Genomic DNA, 21,454 nt, shown 5'->3' on the forward strand with positions numbered 1-21,454 from the left:
ATGAAAAGATGCTCCACATCGCTAATTATCAGAGAAATGCAAATTAAAACCACAATGAGATATCACCTCACACCAGTAAGGATCACCATCATCAAAAAGACAAACAACAAATGTTGGCGAGGTTGTGGAGAAAGGGGAACCCTCCTACACTGCTGGTGGGAATGTAAATTAGTTCAACCATTGTGGAAGGCAGTATGGAGGTTCCTCAGAATGCTCAAAATAGAAATACCATTTGACCCAGGAATTCCACTTGTAGGAATTTACCCTAAGAATGCAGCACTCCAGTCTGAAAAAGACAGATGCACCCCTATGTTTATCGCTGCACTATTTACAACAGCCAAGGTATGGAAGCAACCTAAATGTCCATCAGTAGGTGAACGGATAAAGAAAATGTGGTACATATACACAATGGAATATTACTCAGCCATAAGAAAAAAACAGATCCTACCATTCACAACAACATGGATGGAGCTAGAGGGTATTACACTCAGTGAAATAAGCCAGGCGGAGAAAGATAAGTACCAAATGATTTCATTCATATGTGGAGTATAAGAACAAAGGAAAACTGAAGGAACAAAACAGCAGCAGAATCACAGAACCCACGAATGGACTAATAGTTACCAAAGGGAAAGGGACTGGGGAGGATGGGAAGGAAGGGAGGGATAAGGGTGAGGAAAAAGAAAGACGGCATTACGATTAGCATGTATAGTGTGTGGGGGGTACAGGGAGGGCTGTGCAACACAGAGAAGACAAGTAGTGATTTTAGAGCATCTTACTATGCAGATGGACAGTGACTGTGAAGGGGTATGTAGGGGGGACTTGGTGAAGGGGGGAGCCTAGTAAACATAATGTTCTTCATGTAATTGTAGATTAACGATACCAAAATAAAAAAAATTTAAAAAGAAGAAATAACACACACCAAACCCAAGGTCAAGCGCAGCAGTGGGGCTTGGGTGCTTGGTTAACGTTGGGGTGAGGGGTATCTTCTCCTAAAATTACAATGTGCCTGTGGGAAAAGGGGCTACTAGCCATTCACAACCTATTGGAAAATTTATTCAGTTGGTCTGCTCTCCTTTCTGCCTTTGCTGCCCTAAGGAATGAGTTTTCCTGAGGTGGTGAGTGAGAAGCAGGGGAGCCTGGGTGCTGCCGGGCTGGGAGGCATCCAGATGACTCTAGGACCCCCCTGGCCACCTGGTTGTGCAGGAGGACTTCAGGTGATGGAGAGGTGAGGAGGGAGGCAAGAGGCACCCCAAGACAACAGCCCTTCTTCTGAGTCATGACCAAAGCCAGGCCTGGAGATGTCCCCCTACACAGGCTGTGCCCGGTGAGTACAAGGGACTTGCCCACAGAGTGAGGGTGCTTCTCCTCTCCACACTGTGCAAACCCAGGGCTCAGGCCCAGGCTTGGGGTCCTCCCAGTGTCCCCTGCAGACCACCCCATCCCCACTGCAGAGGGGGCAAGAAGTGCCTTGGAGATACTGAGACCTGACCTCTATAGCAGAACCAGCATAAGAGCAGAGGGCAGGAGTCAGGGTGCCCTCCTGCCCCGAATATGCTGTGTATAAATGGGTAAACCGCTGTCCCCCCATGAAAGCTGTCAGAGTGGTTTGGAAAAATTCTAATGTGCTTTCTCCTCCTTTCCACCATTCATTAGTTTCTCTTCTTCCCACCTGAAAAATTTTATCCTTCCTCCCCTCCAAAGCTGTTCATTAGCTCTTTCCTCCACCCTCCAAGCCATACTGATGAGCCGCTTGAACTTCAGGGCCTGTTTCCTTTGCTTTAAGATAATTCAAGTGGGTTGGAAAGAGTGAGCTGAGCAATTCTAGCTCTAAAACTCTCCAGGTAGGAGCCATGGCTGCACCTTGACCCTCTGGTGTCCTCTGGATGGGGTGGAGGACACTGGACATTGTCATTTGATGGCCTCCACCACTTTCTGTCCCCCCACAACCCCAGCTCATCTCAAGTTGGCTTGTGTCTCCTGTCTCGGCCACTCTCTCTCCATCACCCACACGCCAGCCTAGAACTCACTCCAGCTTCTCCCTCTCCCATGCTCCATCTCCCCAGCCTTTCTCATCCTCTCAAAGACCCCCCAGGCCCCCACCCTGCCACCAGCCATTACTCATTCCCTCCACAAAAATTAATTTTCACTTACTGGATGCCCCATGCTCACCTTAGGCCAATGGGGGTGATTCAGAGGTTTAAAATAAACAAACCAGGAAGCCTCAGGCTTGTGGTACCTACCAGGAAGACAGACACAAACACATCACATTACAGGACACAGTGCTTTCCCCCATAGCCCAGGGCCTATGGCAGGCCAGGCACAGTCCCGTGTGCCATCTCTGATCTGTGCCCCCAACCTGACTGTGTTCGAGTGAGAAGGGCCTTGCCAGCCTTTCTCTAGGGATAGGCCGGGTGCTGCATGGGGCAGCCCTTAACAATGGGGCTGGAAACTGTGCCCCAGGCATGTGCAGTTGGGGGAGGCACTGATACAGGCCAGACTCAAAGGATCACAGACATCTTACTATAAAAGGGGATTTGCAGATCCTTTTGTACTGAACAAGAAAGAGCAGGCGAGAAGGACCCACAGGTCCAGGATACAACAGTCAGTCGGTGCCAGGCAGGGACCAGAATCCCCATTGCTGCCCCGCCCCCTAGCTCAACAGCCATCTCTGGCCAGCAACTCAGTTTGGTGCTTCCCAAATCTGGTATTAGTGGAACCAGTGAAATTTTCCTAATAGGCCTGCTCATGTGCATGTGTGAGGGCAGAGAGAAGAGGGGGACAGGGGAGGCTTGCTAAATTTTTATTTTGCCAAGAGCATTCAAAACAAAACAAAACAACTGTCCTCTATGTTCCCTGACTGCTTTAATAATTATTTTAAGAGGACCTATGACACTGGGAAGTGGAAGGGCTGTACACCCCGTGGTGCCTGGTCCCCATCTGTGAGGGGCAGGCTTGGGTGGGGCTTCCTCAGTGGGGGCTCCCCTGGGAGGGACTCCCTGAGCTCCCTGCAGCCTCCTCGGGACCTGCGCAGCCCAGGACAGCTGGGAAAGATACTGGGAAGCTGACAGCATAAAGTATATCTGGGTCAGAATGGGGAAGTGGGCGGGAAGGAACCCGCAGGGCAGCAAACTCGAAGAAAATTGACCCAGGCTTGGTCAGGGGTTCCTCCTCCTGACAACCCTGCTCGGCCGTCCGTGGTGGCCCCAAAGCCACAGTGACATTTCCCGGACCAGAGATGGGCCCAGACCTGGCCGTGGGTCCCAACAGCTGTGAGGGAGGTTTGGCCTGGGGTGGGGACTGGGCCTCTCCTCGCCCTCCCGTCCGGATCCCAGGAGCCTCGTCCGCTCCCCTGAGGGGTCCCCTCCCTGCTCCGGGGACACCGCATGCCACGGCCTGCTGAGCTTTCACCGCCCCGGCTGGAGCGAGGGGACGCCTGTCGGGCAGGGGTTCCGTGGCCACTCACCCGACGCTCCGCGGGGACTGGCCTCCGGCAGATAGCAGTCCAGCCTTGCTCGCCGGACTCGCTCACCCCGCGCGGAGCGAGACGGGGGTGGAGCAATCTGGAGTAGGCGGATCTGAACTCGAATTCCAACTCTGCCATTACCAGCAGGATGACCGTGGGCAAGTTAGAGTTCCTTCCGGGGAGTCAGGTTTCTCATCTGTGAAACGGGAATAACAGTAAATTACTCCACCTGTGGGATGTGACGGGAGTCCCAGAAGTGCCTGGAAGAGAACATCACCACGGACCCCACACACATGGTGCAACACAAACAGCCACCTCCACCCAGTGCCTGGAAGAAGCCCGACTCCCCAGGACCCTGCCAGTTCACTCCCCTTCCCCACCCATAGGCCGGGGAAGACTCTCAGAGAGCACTCTGTGGGGTCAGGTCCAGGTTTCCGGTGGGGCACTAGTTCTAACAGCAAGAGAGGCCCCACTAGCAGCTGAATAAGTCACCCCCCGATTTGAGTCTACGTTCACTAAGGAAATGCATAACTCAGAGGATTTTTAAAAGCCAGGACTATGGCTGGCACCTCCTGACACCTCACTAGCCAGTTCCTATTCAAAGGCAACAGGAAGAGAGGAGAGGGAAGGACCACTAATTTATTCAATCACCTATCCCCTGAGAAGCACATGACAGTTGCCTGTGCTATTCAGGATCCTATCTGTTATAAGGTTCAGAACCCAATTTATAAACCCTCAGGCCAAGAGAGGGCCTCTATAGGCTTAGCTGGGGTGGGGCAGAGGTCTGACAGAGAGACATGGATGCCAGGCCAGCAAGACTCCTGGGTAACTCTCTACCCTGATCTCAGAAAGATAGCTTTGATCTCCTCCACCCTGTAGGGTTTCATTCTCCAGGTGGCAGGGGAAATAGTCAGCTTCCAGAATCACACCCTCACTGTTAGGCACATAAAAAGAATGTTTTCCTCACCCTATTACCACCACTACTTGCCTCAAAATCTCCCAGGGAAGCGTTCTGATTGCTCAGTTTGGGTCACATGCTCATTCCACCCTGGCCAAAGAAGAATCAGCTGTGGGTCATCCAAGAAACCAGCAATTTGAACCTCTTATCTGGAGCAGGGTAAGGGAGCCTTTCTTAAAGGAAGGAGGAGGATGTTCCCACAAGAAGGGAGAAATTATGGCACGCCATGACAGCATTTTCATATACACGCATACAATGCTTTTAAATCTCATTACACAGCAAATCCAAAAGACAGGTATTATTTTCCCCATATTGCAGATGAAAGAGTCTCAGCTTAAAAACGTGCCCAAACGACCATGGATAGTTGCTGAAAACAGGCTGCAAAGGAATAGATTACTTGCATGGTGCCAGGGTTCATCATCCTGGCAAATTACTTACTAATTGCAAAAGGAAAGCATGTCTATACACAGGAGAGACCTGACAGGCACTCCCTTAACCAAGTGCACAAACAGCAAATAGCGTGGAATAATCTGGCATCATATGCCCCCTGGGGCGATACAGTGTGCAGCTATTACCCATGAGGTAGTCTTGCCAGAAGTGTTTAATCAAGCCTCTAAACCTCGTTCCAATTTAGAGGAAATACACAGCCTTGAGAATGAAGATAAATACCACTACAGAAAAACAGGAAAATCAATTTTGTGGAAAATTCTACAGCACAACTGTTCTTCACTTCTCCAAAAGTCAGTCATTAAAAAAAAGTGGAGGAACTGTTGTCGATTAAAAGAAACTAGAGACATAAAGCCAAGTGCAATGTGACCCTTGTTTTTCTGATTTGGAAAAAAATAGGTATAAAAACATTCTTGTGGCAACTGGGGAAAATCTGAACATTAACTGCATTTTGGAGGATATTACGGAATTAAGTTCTTCTTCTGGGTATTGTTAATAGCACTGCTATTAGGTAGGAGAAAAACCTCACTCTTCGGGCATGTATACCATCATACTTAAAAGTGAACATTATATCTGACCGTACTTTCAAATGAATCAAAAAAACCATATAGACAGAGAGCAAATATGGAAAAATAAGAATTGTTCATCTAAGCAGAGGATACAGAGGTGTTCACATTATGCTATTCTTTCGACTTTTCTTTTCATCAAAATATTTCAGATAAAAATTTGGAAAAAATAAAGAGAACTTGTCTAAGAACACACTCTCACAGCAGGTACCCAAACTCAGGTTTATCACTCAGCCACTCAATTATCTGTGTGCTTTCTCTAATAACAGATATGATAAGGGCATTCAGTCTTTGCCCTCATGGAGCTTGCAATCTAGCTCAGGAGACAGGCAACTGAATAAATCATTTCCTAAATGTGATCAGTGCACAAAGTATAGCACGTTATGGGAATTGCAGAGCAAGAACAATTCAGGTTTTGGGTGGTTTTGGGCGATCAGCTAAAAGGAAGACCTGTCAAGGGAGTGCCATTTAGATGGAATTCCTGGAAGGAGCCTACACGATGCAAAGGTTCTCACCTGCTCTATGGCAGGCAATACTGCATGTAGTGTGTGCACACGTGCAGCAAAGTCTCATCTTTGTCATGTGTGATGCACAAGGATATTTCTACTCCTTTCTAGTTCTACGTTTTTTTTCTTTTACCCTTACTGCTAGTTGCAACATGCTACAGTAAATCCATTTTATGACCCACAAGAAGCTTCTGACCTACATTTGAAAGACACTTGTGTTCAAGGACCCAACAATTTTTCAAAATGATAGGGAGAAGTGGCCACTAAAGGTCTGGAGAAGTCAGTAGCAGGGATTGGAAGGGTCTTGTAGGATTTCATCCCGAGGGCCTTTGGTGAGAGGCCTTTGGTGGGATTAAAGCAGTCGCATTTGGGTGTCAGTGCCAAAATATGTCTCCCTCCTCCCATCTCCCCTTTGCCCAAAGACTCCTACCTGTTCAACAGAGCACAGGACATGCCTTTCACCCTGGAGACCCAAGGCTGTGTACAGGGTATGGCTAGGGCCTGCCAGGTCAGTCCCTCTTAGCCCTGGAGATTCTAGAATGCATATGCAAATTTAGGTTATAGCCTCCTCCAGAAGCATTTTCCTATTTTCCCAGGGCTGGGGAAGAGGGAACTGCCTGCCAGGAAAGGGGGAGTGCCCAGGAGCTGGAGGTCTCACTTCCCCAAAGCGCTATGCTTCCTTGGTCCAGAGCTCCCCAAGGAAAACCCAAGCTACCCAAACCATAATTTTGCTTCAAAACAGAACTGGGAAGTGAGCAGGCCCCTGCTCCCCTCAAGTCCCAGCTCACTGCCCTCAGGGAATCCACCCAACAGCTAACTCCACCCCCAACTCGACCCCTCCCTCTGCTCCTCCCACCTGGCCTGGGACCCTCTCAGTCCTTTCAGGGGGCACACCCGGCCCAGCCCTTAATAACTAAGCCACCAGATCCTATGTGGTCTCCCTATATCTCTCTCAGCACCTGTGAAGCCTCCATATCCCCTATTGTATAGATTTGCAGCCATGGTTACATATTAGAATTACTGGGGACTTACCAAATCCTATACCCAGGCCATACAGCACACCAAAAACACAGACTCTCTGAGATAGGACCACAGCATCCGTACTTTGGAAGTTGCCCAAGTGATTCCAGTACACAACCTAAGCTGAGAATTCCTGCTCTTTTGTGTCTTATTGCAGCTAGGAAACATGAGGGGACAAGAGAGAGGGTGACTGTGGTTTTGGGTGATCAGCTATTTTCTGGGATGTGGGACTCAGTGCTAAGACTGAGAAAGTTCTGGATGAATGGTCACCCTCATGTTCCCCCAAGCTCTAACAGCTCCGTGAACTAGTCTGGCCACTAGCAATATTCTTGCCCGAAGAAGCAGAGGCTGGTGTTTTTGATACCAGCTTTTGATACTCCTAGACAACTCTTCCCTTTCCTGGCCTGCAGACACTGGTGCCCTTGGAGCCTGGCCTGCGACCCTGCACACTGACCTCATCCTGGGGTGCCCTTCCCTGCTATTCTCTGCCAATCAGAGTCCTGCCAAGCCTTCAAATCCAATTGGTCAGGCTGTGCCTCACCCCAAACCCTTTCACCACAGAAAGGGCCCTTGCTTTCTGTGGGGTCTGTGTAGCTGAAGAAAGTGAGCATACCAGCTCAGAGCTCAGACCTGAACTCACAGAGTATGAGTTCAGACTCAGGACATCCAGGCGGCAGGTGACACTGTTAGTGCCCATAAGCCCCTGTTGGAGTGGAGGAGTGCAGAGAGATGAGACAAACAAGATGACTTTGGTTTCCAGTAAACAGATTCACTCCTCAGCCATCCACTGAACACCCACCGTGTGCACAGCACCAAACCAGGCTTGAAGAAGGCTACAGGAAAGAGGCCACTGTCAAGTTTGAGTCTACAACATAAGTATAATTTCCACTGATATTTTAGAAAATCACTTATCCAGACTAACTGGAGGAAAAACAATCTGACTTCTGTAATAAAAAATAAGCCTTTACAACAAAGTAGATTTCTCTCAGATAACTAGAGTAAATCTAACATTGTACTACCTAGCAGAGGTACTTCTGGAATTTACTGATTAAAATATTCATGGTAAATTAAATGGGTGCTCAAAGTTTTGTTTTTCTTTTAATCAATCAATTATGTATCACACTATTAACTGTTTGGCAAACATTTTCCTCCACAATTACATGGTCATGAAGCTCTGCCTCAGGTTATGATGGAATTTTATATATTATTAGAAAGGAATTTGAACAGTAGCTTTTTCTGACTAGAAATCTTGAAAGTTATTATTGAGGTTCTTTTTAAAAAAAGAAAAACAGCCAGAAGTTAACCATTTCTCTCTACCTAAACTTGAAATACATATGTATCTGGCAAAAAGAGAGTAGGCATGTGCATGACTAGGATTCAGTCAAAGGGGTAAAAGTACCAGGACATACACCATGGCCCAGTGAAGGCAAAGGAGGATCCACGGGAAGGTGGACTAGTTGCAGGCCCAACTGCTGCATCACCCCAGGGAGGGCAGTCAGATCAGCAACACTGCATGTGAGCTAAATCCCCGCTTGTCTTCTGCCCTCCAAGTCTCCCAAGCCTCTCCCTTGTAGCCCACATGAAGAGAAAAATACAAGAAGGGGAATTCTGGCAAGTGCAGTTCAGCTGACCCAAAGTGACACTTAATGAAGCCCACAATATGTCATACTGAGAAATTATTTGGCTTGGAAATTTTGCTGATTTGTAAGTGCATTTCTGTCTTTAAAACAAAAAGAGATTCATACTGGACACCAAGGAGTGAAATACTGGCACAAGAAGACCTAAGAGCCAATCCACCCATAGTTGCAGCAAACAGGACAGAGGAGATAGAAGGAAAGCTATTGGGTTCAAAAGTCATCACCCCATTGCCTTCCTAATCTGGGGGTAGTCTGAACCGAGAATTTCCTGAATGACCCAGTTCATGTCATCTTCAGAGGATGGCTATGGAGGTTTGAAAAGCAAACCACAGAATCTCCCTGATGTAGAACCTGAAAATCAAATAGAAGTTGTGCTGACTAAAGGTTCCACCTGGGTAGTGCTGCACTGTGCCCTTCATCCTCCTCCCTGACACACAGCAAGGCTCTCCCCATAGTTTTCATTCCTCCAAAGTGAATCTGCTAATCCTGAATAAGGCAGGAACTCTGTCTAAAGGTTTCCATGCATTGAACATATCCAGATTTACTGACTATGTGGACTTTCAGGTTGAACTAGGACTGAGGGTTGTCTATACTCACTACACCAACAGGGTTTCTCCTGTGTGAATTCTCAGAAGTTTAATAAGATCTGAACTCTGACCAAAGGCTTTAATTTACCACCTTCGTTTCATTCATAGCTTCTCTCTTATATGGTTTCCGAGATGACTGATAAGGTATGAACCATACTTGAAGGTTTTCTCACATTCTTTACATTCAGGTTTTACTCCACTATGAGTTTTCTGATGCTGAATAAGGTGGGACTGCGGACTAAAGGCCTTCCCATACTCACTACATTCCTAAGGTCTCTCTCCAGTATGAACTCTATGGTGTTTAATAAGAAGTGAACTCTTGCTAAAAGATTTCCCACACTCATTATCTTCATAAGGGGTGTCCTCTGTATGGACTTTCTGATGTTCTATGAGGTGTGAGTTACGACTGCAAGTTTTCTCGCAGTCATTGCATTCATATGGTCTCTCTTGGGTGTGAACTTGCTGATGTTCTATTAGATTTGAGGTCTGGCTGAAGGCCTTCCCACATTCAGGACAGTTACAGGGCTCCTCCCTACTGTGGATTCTCTGATGTTGAGTAAGTTGAGTTGTGGCCAAAAACTTTCCCACATTTGTTACATACATAAGGCATCTCTCCTGTGTGGATTATCTGATGCTAGATAAGATGTGAACCGCACCGAAAGGCTTTCCCACACTCACTACACTCATAGGGTTTCTCTTCAGTGTGTATTCTTTGATGCTGAATAAGGTTTGAACTATGGCCAAAGGCCTTTCCACATTTATGACACTCTTATGGTTTCTCTTTCATGTGGATTTTTTCATGCTGAATAAGGTATGAGTTTTGCTTGAATAATTTTCCATAAATATTACATATTTGGGATTTCTTTTCAGTAAGAATTTGTGGCTATTGGATAAAGTCTGTGATATTACCAAAGTATCGTCTGTGTTCATAGGGTCCTTCATGTTTGTTTTGTCCACATTCATCTCCTTCATGTAGTCGTATCCCTATGTCAAGAGTTTTCTGCTTTAAAATTAATTGATCCTCAGTCCAGGTGTCACCATCTGACAGAAAATATAAAAAAGGTAAATGTAACAAGAAAAACTGGTGGAAAACAGGATGATCAAAGCACTCCAGAAGTATCTGGTTCAAAAAAGTACTAACAATGGCCTTGCAATATAGGGAAAAGATGGATACAAATTGAGCGGATTTGGAGAAACTGTTGGGAAAACTTAGGATTTATGTATCTAGTAGCTAACCAGACAACTAAACTGGGATTAGCAGAAAAGGAAAGCAGAGTTTGAGGCAAGTGGGATTATCTCAGCACATAGGAAGCAATGTTTGGGGCTGTAAGGTGGGGGAGGGCAGGGACAAAGGAGAGACAGAAAAGAGGAGAACCTCACCCAAGATTCTGTCTACATGGTGCCCTTGCTAGATGGATTCGAGGGAAGACTTCCTTCGCCTCATCAGACACCAATACTTTGTCACTCTTGCCGAGTCTCTCTCTACCTACAGACACTTGCATGCTCACTAGTGAACATAGACCCACTCAAACCCTATGTGCACCTTTTAGAAATTGTGGAAATTGGGAGGATTTGATCAAGGAAGGGGGTGGGAAAAACAGGAAAATTATTTAAAATATGAGCATGGGGTGAGGAGAAGTATTTTCAAATCTATTTCAACTATAAGAGAATATACAAAAACAAGTTCTGCACCCTAGTTGCATCTAAAGGAGACATGATGGAAAAACATTTCCTGTTTACTTTAACACATTTCTCCTCTTAAGTTGTACTTAAGAAATACGGTTGATTGAAGCCAGAAAGAGGTGGTTTTGCAGTGATATTAGAAAATGTAGGCCCTCTGCTGAGAGAGATCTTTCTGGAAGAAGAGGCTGCTGAGGATGAGCCAATGCAGCGTTTCCACTACTGATGAAGGTTTAAAACGTACAAACCCCTGATTTTAGTAGGTAATGGTCATATTCTGTAAGGATTTAATAATTATCTGTGAAGTCTTATCACAGAACCCTATTTGCACTTGTTCTCCAGATATGCCTTCATCTACTGTATATTTAATTTGGGTATTGTGGTGTTTTTACAAGTTTTTTTTTTCCTTGTGATGAGGACTTTTAAGGTCTGTACTCTCTTGGCAACTTTCAAACAATATAGCATTGTTAACTATAGTCACCTCACTGTTGTACATTACAACTCCAGGACTTAATTATCTTATAACTGAAAAGTTTGTACCTTTTGACCACTGCAATCCAATTTCCCCATCACCTGCCCACTACTTATGGCAACAACCAATCTGTTCTCTGTATCTCTGAGTTCAGTTCTTTTAGGATTCCACACATAAGTGAGATCATATGGTATTTATCTTTCTCTGTCTGACTTATTTCACTTAGCATAATGCCTTTCAAATAGCACAAGATCCATCCAGGTTGTCACTAACAGCAGAATTTCCTTCATTTTTGTAGCTGAATACTATTCCAATGTGTGTTTGTATATGTTTGTGTATCACATTTTATTTATCTATTCATTCATCAATAGACACTTAGATTGTTTTCATGTCTTGCCTACTATAAATAGTGCTGCAATGAACATGGGGGTGCAGATGTCTTTTTGAGATAGTGCTTTTATTTCCTTTGGATAAACACCCACAAGAATAATTGCTGGATCATATGGTAGATCTTTTTTTAATTTTTTGAGGACCCTCCATGTTGTTTTCCACAGTGGCTACACCAATTCACATCCTCACCAAAAGTTTCTAGGGTTTCCCTTTTCTCCACATGCTCACCAACATTGTTATTTCTTGTTTTTTGATGATAGCCATTTTAACAGATGTGAGTGGATTAGTGGCTTAATGCTTCTACATGCCCTTGCACATGTGTTTTACCTGCTTACCTTATATATTATACTGATTCTGAGCTCCTAGAGAGCAGAGAATAGGTCTAAAAAGTTAGCCTTTTAAAAAAGAGTGATAAAGAGCTCACGCACCTCAAGAAACAAAAAGCAAATAATCCAATTAAAAAATGGGCAGAAGAGCTAAAAGACAGTTCTCCAAAGAAACTCAGATGGCCAACAGACACATGAAAAGATGCTCCACATCACTAGTCATCAGAGAAATGCAAATTAAAGCCACAATGATATATCACCTCACACCAGTAAGGATGGCTACCATCCAAAAGACAAACAACAACAAATGTTGGCGAGGCTGTGGAGAAAGGGGAACCCTCCTACACTGCTGGTGGGAATGTAAATTAGTTCAACCATTGTGGAAAGCAGTATGGAAGTTCCTCAGAATGCTCAAAATAGAAATACCGTTTGACCCAGGAATTCCACTTCCAGGAACTTACCCTAAGAATGCAGCATCCCAGTTTGAAAAAGACAGATGCACCCCTATGTTTATCGCAGCACTATTTACAATAGCCAAGAAATGGAAGCAACCTAAGTGTCCATCAGTAGATGAATGGATAAAGAAGATGTGGTACATATACACAATGGAATATTACTCAGCCATAAGAAAAAAACAGATCCTACCATTCACAACAACATGGATGGAGCTAGAGAGTATTATGCTCAGTGAAATAAGCCAGGCGGAGAAAGACAAGTACCAAATTATTTAACTCATATGTGGAGTATAAGAACAAAGAAAAAACTGAAGGAACAAAACAGCAGCAGAATCACAGAACCCAACAATGCACTAACAGTTACCAAAGGGTAAGGGACTGGGAAGGATGGGTAGGAAGGGAGGGGTAAGGGGAGGGGAAAAGAAAGGGGGTATTACAATTAGCATGTATAATGTGGGGGGAGGCATGGGGAGGGCTGTGCAACACAGAGAAGACAAGTCATGATTCTACAGCATCTTACTACACTGATGGACAGTGACTGTAATGGGGGTTGTGGGGGGGACTTGGTGAAGGGGGGAACCTAGTAAACATAATGTTCCTCATGTAATTGCAGATTAATGATACCAAAATTAAAAAAATTAAAAAATTGAAAAAAAGAGTGATAAAGACATCAATCAGGTCTAAACATTAGTGAGGCAGGCCAAATCTTTTTAGCAAGGTACCACAATGAACTGGTCCTATGAACTCAAGTCACTCACCATTGCCTAGAACAGTACAATCAAATAGACCTTTCTATGGTTATAGAAATGTTCCACATCTGCACTGTCCAGTACAGTAACCACTAGTCACATGGCAGTTTTTGAGCACTTGAAATATGGCTAATGCAACTAAGAAGCTGAACTTTTCATTGTATTTTAATTTTCATTAATTTCAATTTAGTTAGCCTCTTGTGGCTAGTGGCTACCCTACTGGACAGCACAAAGTCTAGAGCTTTCTAAATCTGCCAAATCTGTCCCACAAGGCATGGGGCCACCTACTTACAAGACTTCAAAACTGGGATGATTAAATAAGATAAAAGAGCAGACAGAGAAGATAACAAAGAGAATCCATCAGCTCATCAACAAATTTAGAGCAATAACCTGGGCATACCTCCTTATGGACTTGGATGTGGAATACTTCATAAAGCAGGAGACTTGCCTTCTGCATTGGCTTAGGCAGATATTAAAATGAGGATTTCTTCCTACCTCCCTGACATGGCCCCTACCTGTCTTTCCAGCCTCATTCTGATCTCCTCCCCTTACACAAAGCCCCTTCTACTGTCTGTTTCTATTCATTCTGTCCCACAGCATTTGAAGGCTTAGAAATTCTAGATATGCCTTTTATTTGCCCCACTGACAGAGATTTGACAGCCTGCTCAACACGGTCAAGAATATAAATCCTTCTGTTATCAGGTCCTGTTCAAACCATGTTCTCCATGAAGCTGAAGAGGGTCCTTCTCCTGTAACTCTTGAATCCTTTTCATTTTTATGAGTCACATGACACTTTCCTTATTCACATTCATTCAGTACATTTTACTGAGCACCAACAACATGCCAAGTACAGTTCCAGGCTCTGAATACATCAGTGAGTGAAACAAACATTCCACCCTCTAAGACCTTTCATTTTAGTCAGGGAGATGGACAATACACTATGTAAATGACCTGCTATTAGGAGGTGATAGGAGTGCTATAGAAGGAAAAAAATCAAGGAACAAGGACCAGAGAGACAGGACAGGGAGTGGATAAAAGGGTTATAATTTTAAATATCAAAGAAGAACTAGGACTTTTTTGCAAAGTCTGAAGCAAAACTTGAAGGAAATAGGAGTATCTGGGAAAGAGCATTACACATAGAAGTAATAGCAAGTGGAAAGGCCCTGGATATTTAAGAGGCAACTGTGACTGAAACAGAATGAGCAAGGGGAAGAATAGTAAGAAATAAGGTCAGAAACAAAAAAGGGGATGAGAGAACACAGGACCCTACAGGCTACTGTAAGAAGTTTCCTTTTAATGAGATGGAAAGCCATTGGGGGTTTTCACCAGAGAAAGACAAAATCTGGCATTTTAACAGGATCAAGCTGGCTGCCACTTACAAGGAGGCATTGGTAGAGGAGGAAGCCAGCCAGAAAACAACGGTACTAATCCACATGAGAGATGATGGCGACTTGGACCAAAATGGTGGCAGAGGAAGTGGTAAGAAGTTCTTGGACTTTGGGAAAAATGTTGATGGCTGTGTCAGCAGGATTACTGACTGACAGGTATGGATATAAGAGAAACAAAGACTTCTCTCTGGGTTGAGTAGTTGGAAGGATTGTGTTCTCACTGACTGAGATGGAGGATATTTGTAACCAGAAAAACAGCATCTCCAATAATCTAGACATTTCCACATAGCTCTTGTACCAGCCTCCTGAAGTCAACATGTCCCAAACCTGCTCCCCCTTTTGGTGTATAAGTATTTGCTGTAACATTCTTCCAACTGTCCTGCAGCTTTAACACTTTTCAAAATAAAAAGAGGTACGGAAGGAGGCGGAGCCAAGATGGCGGCGTGAGCAGAGCAGTGGAAATCTCCTCCCAAAAACACATAGAGCTATGAAAATATAACAAAGAAAAATCTTCCTAAAATAGGGCCCACAGGACACAGGACAACATCCAGACCACATCCACACCTGCAAGAACCCAGCGCCTTGTGAAGGGGGTAAGATACAAGCCCCAGCACGGCGGGACCCAAGCGCCCCTCCCCCCGGCTCCCGGCAGGTGGAAAGAAACCAGAGCTGGTTTTTTGTTTTTTTTTTGGCGAGTGCTTTTTGGAAACCTTAAAGGGACAGGGACCCCGTTGCTAGGGAGGCAGGGTGGCGGGACCGGTGAGCGGGTGCCTGGGACCGGCACTTGAGGACGGAGGAAATCGCGCATTTTTCCCCTTTTTTTTTCTCTTTTTGGCAAGTGCTTTTTGGAAGCCTTAAAGGGACAGGGACCCCGGTGCTAGGGAGGCAGGGTGGCGGGACTGGTGAGCGGGTGCCTGGGACCGGCGCCTGAGGACAAAGAATATCCTGCGTTTTTCCCTGCGGGACCGGTGGGCGGGTGCCTGAGACCGGCACTTGAGGACGGAGGAAATCGTGCTTTTTTCACATTTATTTTTCTCTTTCTGGCGAGTGCTTTTTGGAAGCCTTAAAGGGACAGAGACCCCGGTGCTAGGGAGGCACGGCGATGGGACTGGTGAGAGGGTGCCTGGGACTGGCGCCTGAGGACAAAGAATATCCCGCGTTTTTCCCTGCGGGACCGGTGGGCGGGTGCCTGAGACTGCCACCTGAGGACGGAGGAAATCACGCGTTTTTCCCCTTTTTTTCCTCCCTTTTTGGCGAGTGCTTGTTGGAAGCCTTAAAGGGACAGGGACCCTGGTGCTAGGGAGGCAGGGCGGCGGGACTGGTGAGCGGGTGCCTGGGAGCGGCGCCTGAGGACACAGAATATCGCGTGTTTCTCCCTGCGGGACCAGTGGGCGGGTGCTTTTTGGAAGGCTTGAAGGGACAGGGACCCTGGTGCTAGGGAGGCAGGGCAGCAGGACCAGTGAGCGGGTGCCTGGGACCGGCGCCAGAGGACAAAAAAAAAAAATCAAGTGTTTTTTCCTTTTTTTTTTTTTTCTGTTCCCTCTCTAATTGTTGCTGTTGTTGTTTTGGTTTGGTGAGTGCTTTTTGGAAGTCTTAAAGGGGCAGGACAGGTCACTTAGACCAGAGGCAGGGAATCTGGGGATCTCTGGGAACTCTAACCCTCTGGGCAGCAGGGAGCACAGAGGCCCCTTACGGAGATAAATAGCCTCCCAGCCGCTCCCCCTCCAACGGGGTTCCACCACTTTGGAGGAGCAGCCACAGCCAGGCCACGCCCACAGCAACAGCGGAGATAAACCCCATAGCAACCGGGCAGGAAGCAGAAGCCCTGTCTGCACACAGCTGCCCAACACAAGCCACTAGAGGTCGCAATTCTCCCAGGTATGGAAGGCCACAAACCAACAAGAAGGGAAGCTCTTCCAGTGGTAACTTGTAACAGCTCTGCACACTATCTCTATCACCATGAAAAGACAAAACTACAGGCAGACAAAGATCACAGAGACAACACCTGAGAAGGAGACAGACCTAACCAGTCCTCCTGAAAAAGAATTCAAAATAAAAATCATGAACATACTGACAGAGATGCAGAGAAAAATGCAAGAGCAATGGGATGAGATGCAGAGAAAAATGCAAGAGCAGTGGGATGAAGTCCGGAGGGAGATCACAGATGTCAGGAAGGAGATCACAGAAGTGAAACAATCCCTGGAAGGATTTATAAGCAGAATGGATAAGATGCAAGAGGCCATTGAAGGAATAGAAGCCAGAGAACAGGAACGTATAGAAGCTGACATAGAGAGAGATAAAAGGATCTCCAGGAATGAAACAACACTAAGAGAACTATGTGACCAATACAAAAGGAATAATATTCGTATTATAGGGATACCAGAAGAAGAAGAAAGAGGAAAAGGGATAGAAAGTCTCTTTGAAGAAATAATTGCTGAAAACTTCCCCAAACTGGGGGAGGAAATAATCGAACAGACCATGGAATTACACAGAACCCCCAACAGAAAGGATCCAAGGAGAACAACACCAAGACACATAGTAATTAAAATGGCAAGGATCAAGGACAAGGAAAGAGTTTTAAAGGCAGCTAGAGAGAAAAAGGTCACCTATAAAGGAAAACCCATCAGGCTAACATCAGACTTCTCGACAGAAACCCTACAGGCCAGAAGAGAATGGCATGATATACTTAATGCAATGAAACAGAAGGGCCTTGAACCAAGGATACTGTATGCAGCACGACTATCAATTAAATATGATGGCGGGATTAAACAATTCCCAGACAAGCAAAAGCTGAGGGAATTTGCTTCCCACAAACCACCTCTACAGGGCATCCTACAGGGACTGCTCTAAATGGGAGCACCCCTAAAAAGAACACAGAACAAAACACACAACATATGAAGAATGGAGGAGGAGGAATAAGAAGGGAGAGAAGAAAAGAATCTCCAGACAGTGTATATAACAGCTCAATAAGTGAGCTAAGTTAGGCAGTAAGATACTAAAGAAGCTAACCTTGAACCTTTGGTGACCAGGAATCTAAAGCCTGCAATGGCAATAAGTACATATCTCTCAATAGTCACCCTAAATGTAAATGGACTTAATGCACCAATCAAAAGACACAGAGTAATAGAATGGATAAAAAAGCAAGACCCATCTATATGCTGCTTACAAGAAACTCACCTTAAACCCAAAGATAAGCATAGACGAAAAGTCAAGGGATGGAAAAACATATTTCAGGCAAACAACAGTGAGAAGAAAGCAGGGGTTGCAGTACTAATATCAGACAAAATAGACTTCAAAACAAAGAAAGTAACAAGAGATAAAGAAGGACACTACATAATGATAAAGGGCTCAGTCCAACAAGAGGATATAACCATTCTAAATATATATGCACCCAATACAGGAGCACCAGCATATGTGAAGTAAATACTAACAGAACTAAAGAGGGAAATAGACTGCAATGCATTCATTTTAGGAGGCTTCAACACACCACTCACCCCGAAAGATAGATCCACCGGGCAGAAAATAAGTAAGGACACAGAGGCACTGAACAACACCCTAGAACAGATGGACCTAATAGACATCTATAGAACTCTACATCCAAAAGCAACAGGATATACATTCTTCTCAAGTGCACATGGAACATTCTCCAGAATAGACCACATACTAGCTTACAAAAAGAGCCTCAGTAAACTCCAAAATATTAAAATTCTACCAACCAATTTTTCAGACCACAAAGGTATAAAAGTAGAAATAAATTCTACAAAGAAAACAAAAAGGCTCACAAACACATGGAGGCTTAACAACATGCTACTAAATAATCAATGGATCAATGAACAAATCAAAATAGAGATCAAGGAATATATACAAACAAAGGACAACAACAACACTAAGCCCCAACTTCTGTGGGACGCAGCGAAAGCAGTCTTAAGAGGAAAGTATATAGCAATCCAGGCACACTTGAAGAAGGAAGAACAATCCCAAATGAATAGTCTAACATCACAATTATCGAAACTGGAAAAAGAAGAACAAATGAGGCCTAAAGTCAGCAGAAGGAGGGACATAATAAAGATCAGAGAAGAAATAAAAAAAATTGAGGAGAATAAAACAATAGCAAAAATCAACGAAACCAAGAGCTGGTTCTTTGAGAATATAAACAAAATAGATAAGCCTCTAGCCAAACTTATTAAGAGAAAAAGAGAATCAACACAAATCAACATAATCAGAAATGAGAATGGAAAAATCACGACAGACTACACAGAAATACAAAGAATTATTAAAGACTACTATGAAAACATATATGCCAACAAGCTGGAAAACCTAGAAGAAATGGACAACTTCCTAGAAAAATACAACCTCCCAAGACTGACCAAGGAAGAAACACAAAAGTTAAACAAACCAATTACGAACAAAGAAATTGAAACGGTAATCAAAAAACTACCCAAGAACAAAACCCCAGGGCCGGTCGGATTTACCTCAGAATTTTATCAGACATACAGAGAAGACATAATACCCATTCTCCTTAAAGTTTTCCAAAAAATAGAAGAGGAGGGAATACTCCCAAACTCATTCTATGAAGCCAACATCACCCTAATACCAAAACCAGGCAAAGACCCCACCAAAAAAGAAAACTACAGACCAATATCCCTGATGAATGTAGATGCAAAAATACTCAACAAAATATTAGCAAACCGAATTCATATATACATCAAAAGGATCATACACCATGACCAAGTGGGATTCATCCCAGGGATGCAAGGATGATACAACATTCAAAAAATCCATCAACATCATCCACCACATCAACAGAAAGAAGGACAAAAACCACATGATCATCTCCATAGATGCTGAAAAAACATTTGACAAAATTCAACATCCATTCATGATAAACACTCTCAGCAAAATGGGAATAGAGGGCAAGTACCTCAACATAATAAATGCCATATATGATAAACCCACAGCCAGCATTATACTGAACAGCGAGAAGCTGAAAGCATTTCCTCTGAGATCGGGAACCAGACAGGGATGCCCACTCTCCCCACTGTTATTTAACATAGTACTGGAGGTCCTAGCCACGGCAATCAGACAAAACAAAGAAATACAAGGAATCCAAATTGGTAAAGAAGAAGTTAAACTGTCACTATTTGCAGATGATATGATACTGTACATAAAAACCCTAAAGACTCCACTCCAAAACTACTAGAACTGATATCGGAATACAGCAAAGTTGCAGGATACAAAATTAACACACAGAAATCTGTAGCTTTCCTATACACTAACAATGAATCAATAGAAAGAGAAATAAGGAAAACAATTCCATTCACCATTGCATCAAAAAGAATAAAATACCTAGGAGTAAAGCTAACCAAAGAAGTGAAAGACTTATACTCTGAAAACTACAAGTCACTCTTAAGAGAAATTAAAGGGGACACTAATAAATGGAAACTCATCCCATGCTCATGGCTAGGAAGAATTAATATAGTCAAAATGGCCATCCTGCCCAAAGCAATATACAGATTTGATGCAATCCCTCTCAAATTACCAGCAACATTCTTCAATGAATTGGAACAAATAATTCAAAAATTCATATGGAAACACCAAAGACCCCGAATAGCCAAAGCAATCCTGAAAAAGAAGAATAAAGTAGGGGGGATCTCACTCCCCAACTTCAAGCTCTACTACAAAGCCATAGTAATCAAGACAATTTGGTACGGGCACAAGAACAGAGCCACAGACCAGTGGAACAGATTAGAGACTCCAGACATTAACCCAAACATATATGGTCAATTAATATTTGATAAAGGAGCCATGGACATACAATGGCAAAATGACAGTCTCTTCAACAGATGGTGCTGGCAAAACTGGACAGCTACATGTAGGAGAATGAAACTGGACCATTGTCTAACCCCATATACAAAGGTAAACTCAAAATGGATCAAAGACCTAAATGTAAGTCATGAAACCATTAAACTCTTGGAAAAAAACATAGGCAAAAACCTCTTAGACATAAACATGAGTGACCTCTTCTTGAACATATCTCCCCGGTCAAGGAAAACAACAGCAAAAATGAGCAAGTGCGACTACATTAAGCTGAAAAGCTTCTGTACAGCGAAAGACACCATCAATAGAACAAAAAGGAACCCTACAGTATGGGAGAATATATTTGAAAATGACACATCCGATAAAGGCTTGACGTCCAGAATATATAAAGAGCTCACACGCCTCAACAAACAAAAAACAAATAACCCAATTAAAAAATGGGCAGAGGAACTGAACAGACAGTTCTCTAAAAAAGAAATACAGATGGCCAAGAGACACATGAAAAGATGCTCCACATCGCTAATTATCAGAGAAATGCAAATTAAAACTACAATGAGGTATCACCTCACACCAGTAAGGATAGCTGCCATCCAAAAGACAAACAACAACAAATGTTGGCGAGGCTGTGGAGAAAGGGGAACCCTCCTACACTGCTGGTGGGAATGTAAATTAGTTCAACCATTGTGGAAAGCAGTATGGAGGTTCATCAAAATGCTCAAAACAGACCTACCATTTGACCCAGGAATTCCACTCCTAGGAATTTACCCTAAGAATGCAGCAATCAAGTTTGAGAAAGACAGATGCACCCCTATGTTTATCGCAGCACTATTTACAATAGCCAAGAATTGGAAGCAACCTAAATGTCCATCGGTAGATGAATGGATAAAGAAGATGTGGTACATATACACAATGGAATACTACTCAGCCATAAGAACTGGAAAAATCCAACCATTTGCAGCAACATGGATGGAGCTGGAGAGTATTATGCTCAGT

At 44.1% G+C, this 21,454-nt stretch overlaps 1 protein-coding gene across 4 annotated transcripts in view; it reads right to left on the reverse strand.

The window, feature by feature from the left end:
- The window catches only part of TMEM225B (transmembrane protein 225B), a 48,885-nt gene that overhangs the window by 20,015 nt on the left and 7,416 nt on the right, over window positions 1-21,454 (reverse strand). For 3 of the 4 annotated variants that reach the window (XM_073215055.1, XM_073215052.1, XM_073215053.1), the window contains exons 3-4: window positions 3,464-3,659; window positions 2,170-2,236 (exon numbers count right to left, since the gene is read on the reverse strand). The gene's annotated coding sequence lies outside the window, so the exon portion shown is untranslated. Of the gene's footprint in view, window positions 1-2,169; window positions 2,237-3,463; window positions 3,660-10,093; window positions 10,226-21,454 lie in introns of all 4 variants that reach the window. The other variant, XM_073215054.1, reaches the window with a different exon arrangement.

The sequence above is a fragment of the Manis javanica genome, chromosome 10 (assembly GCF_040802235.1).
Source record: "Manis javanica isolate MJ-LG chromosome 10, MJ_LKY, whole genome shotgun sequence".
NCBI lineage: Eukaryota > Metazoa > Chordata > Mammalia > Pholidota > Manidae > Manis > Manis javanica.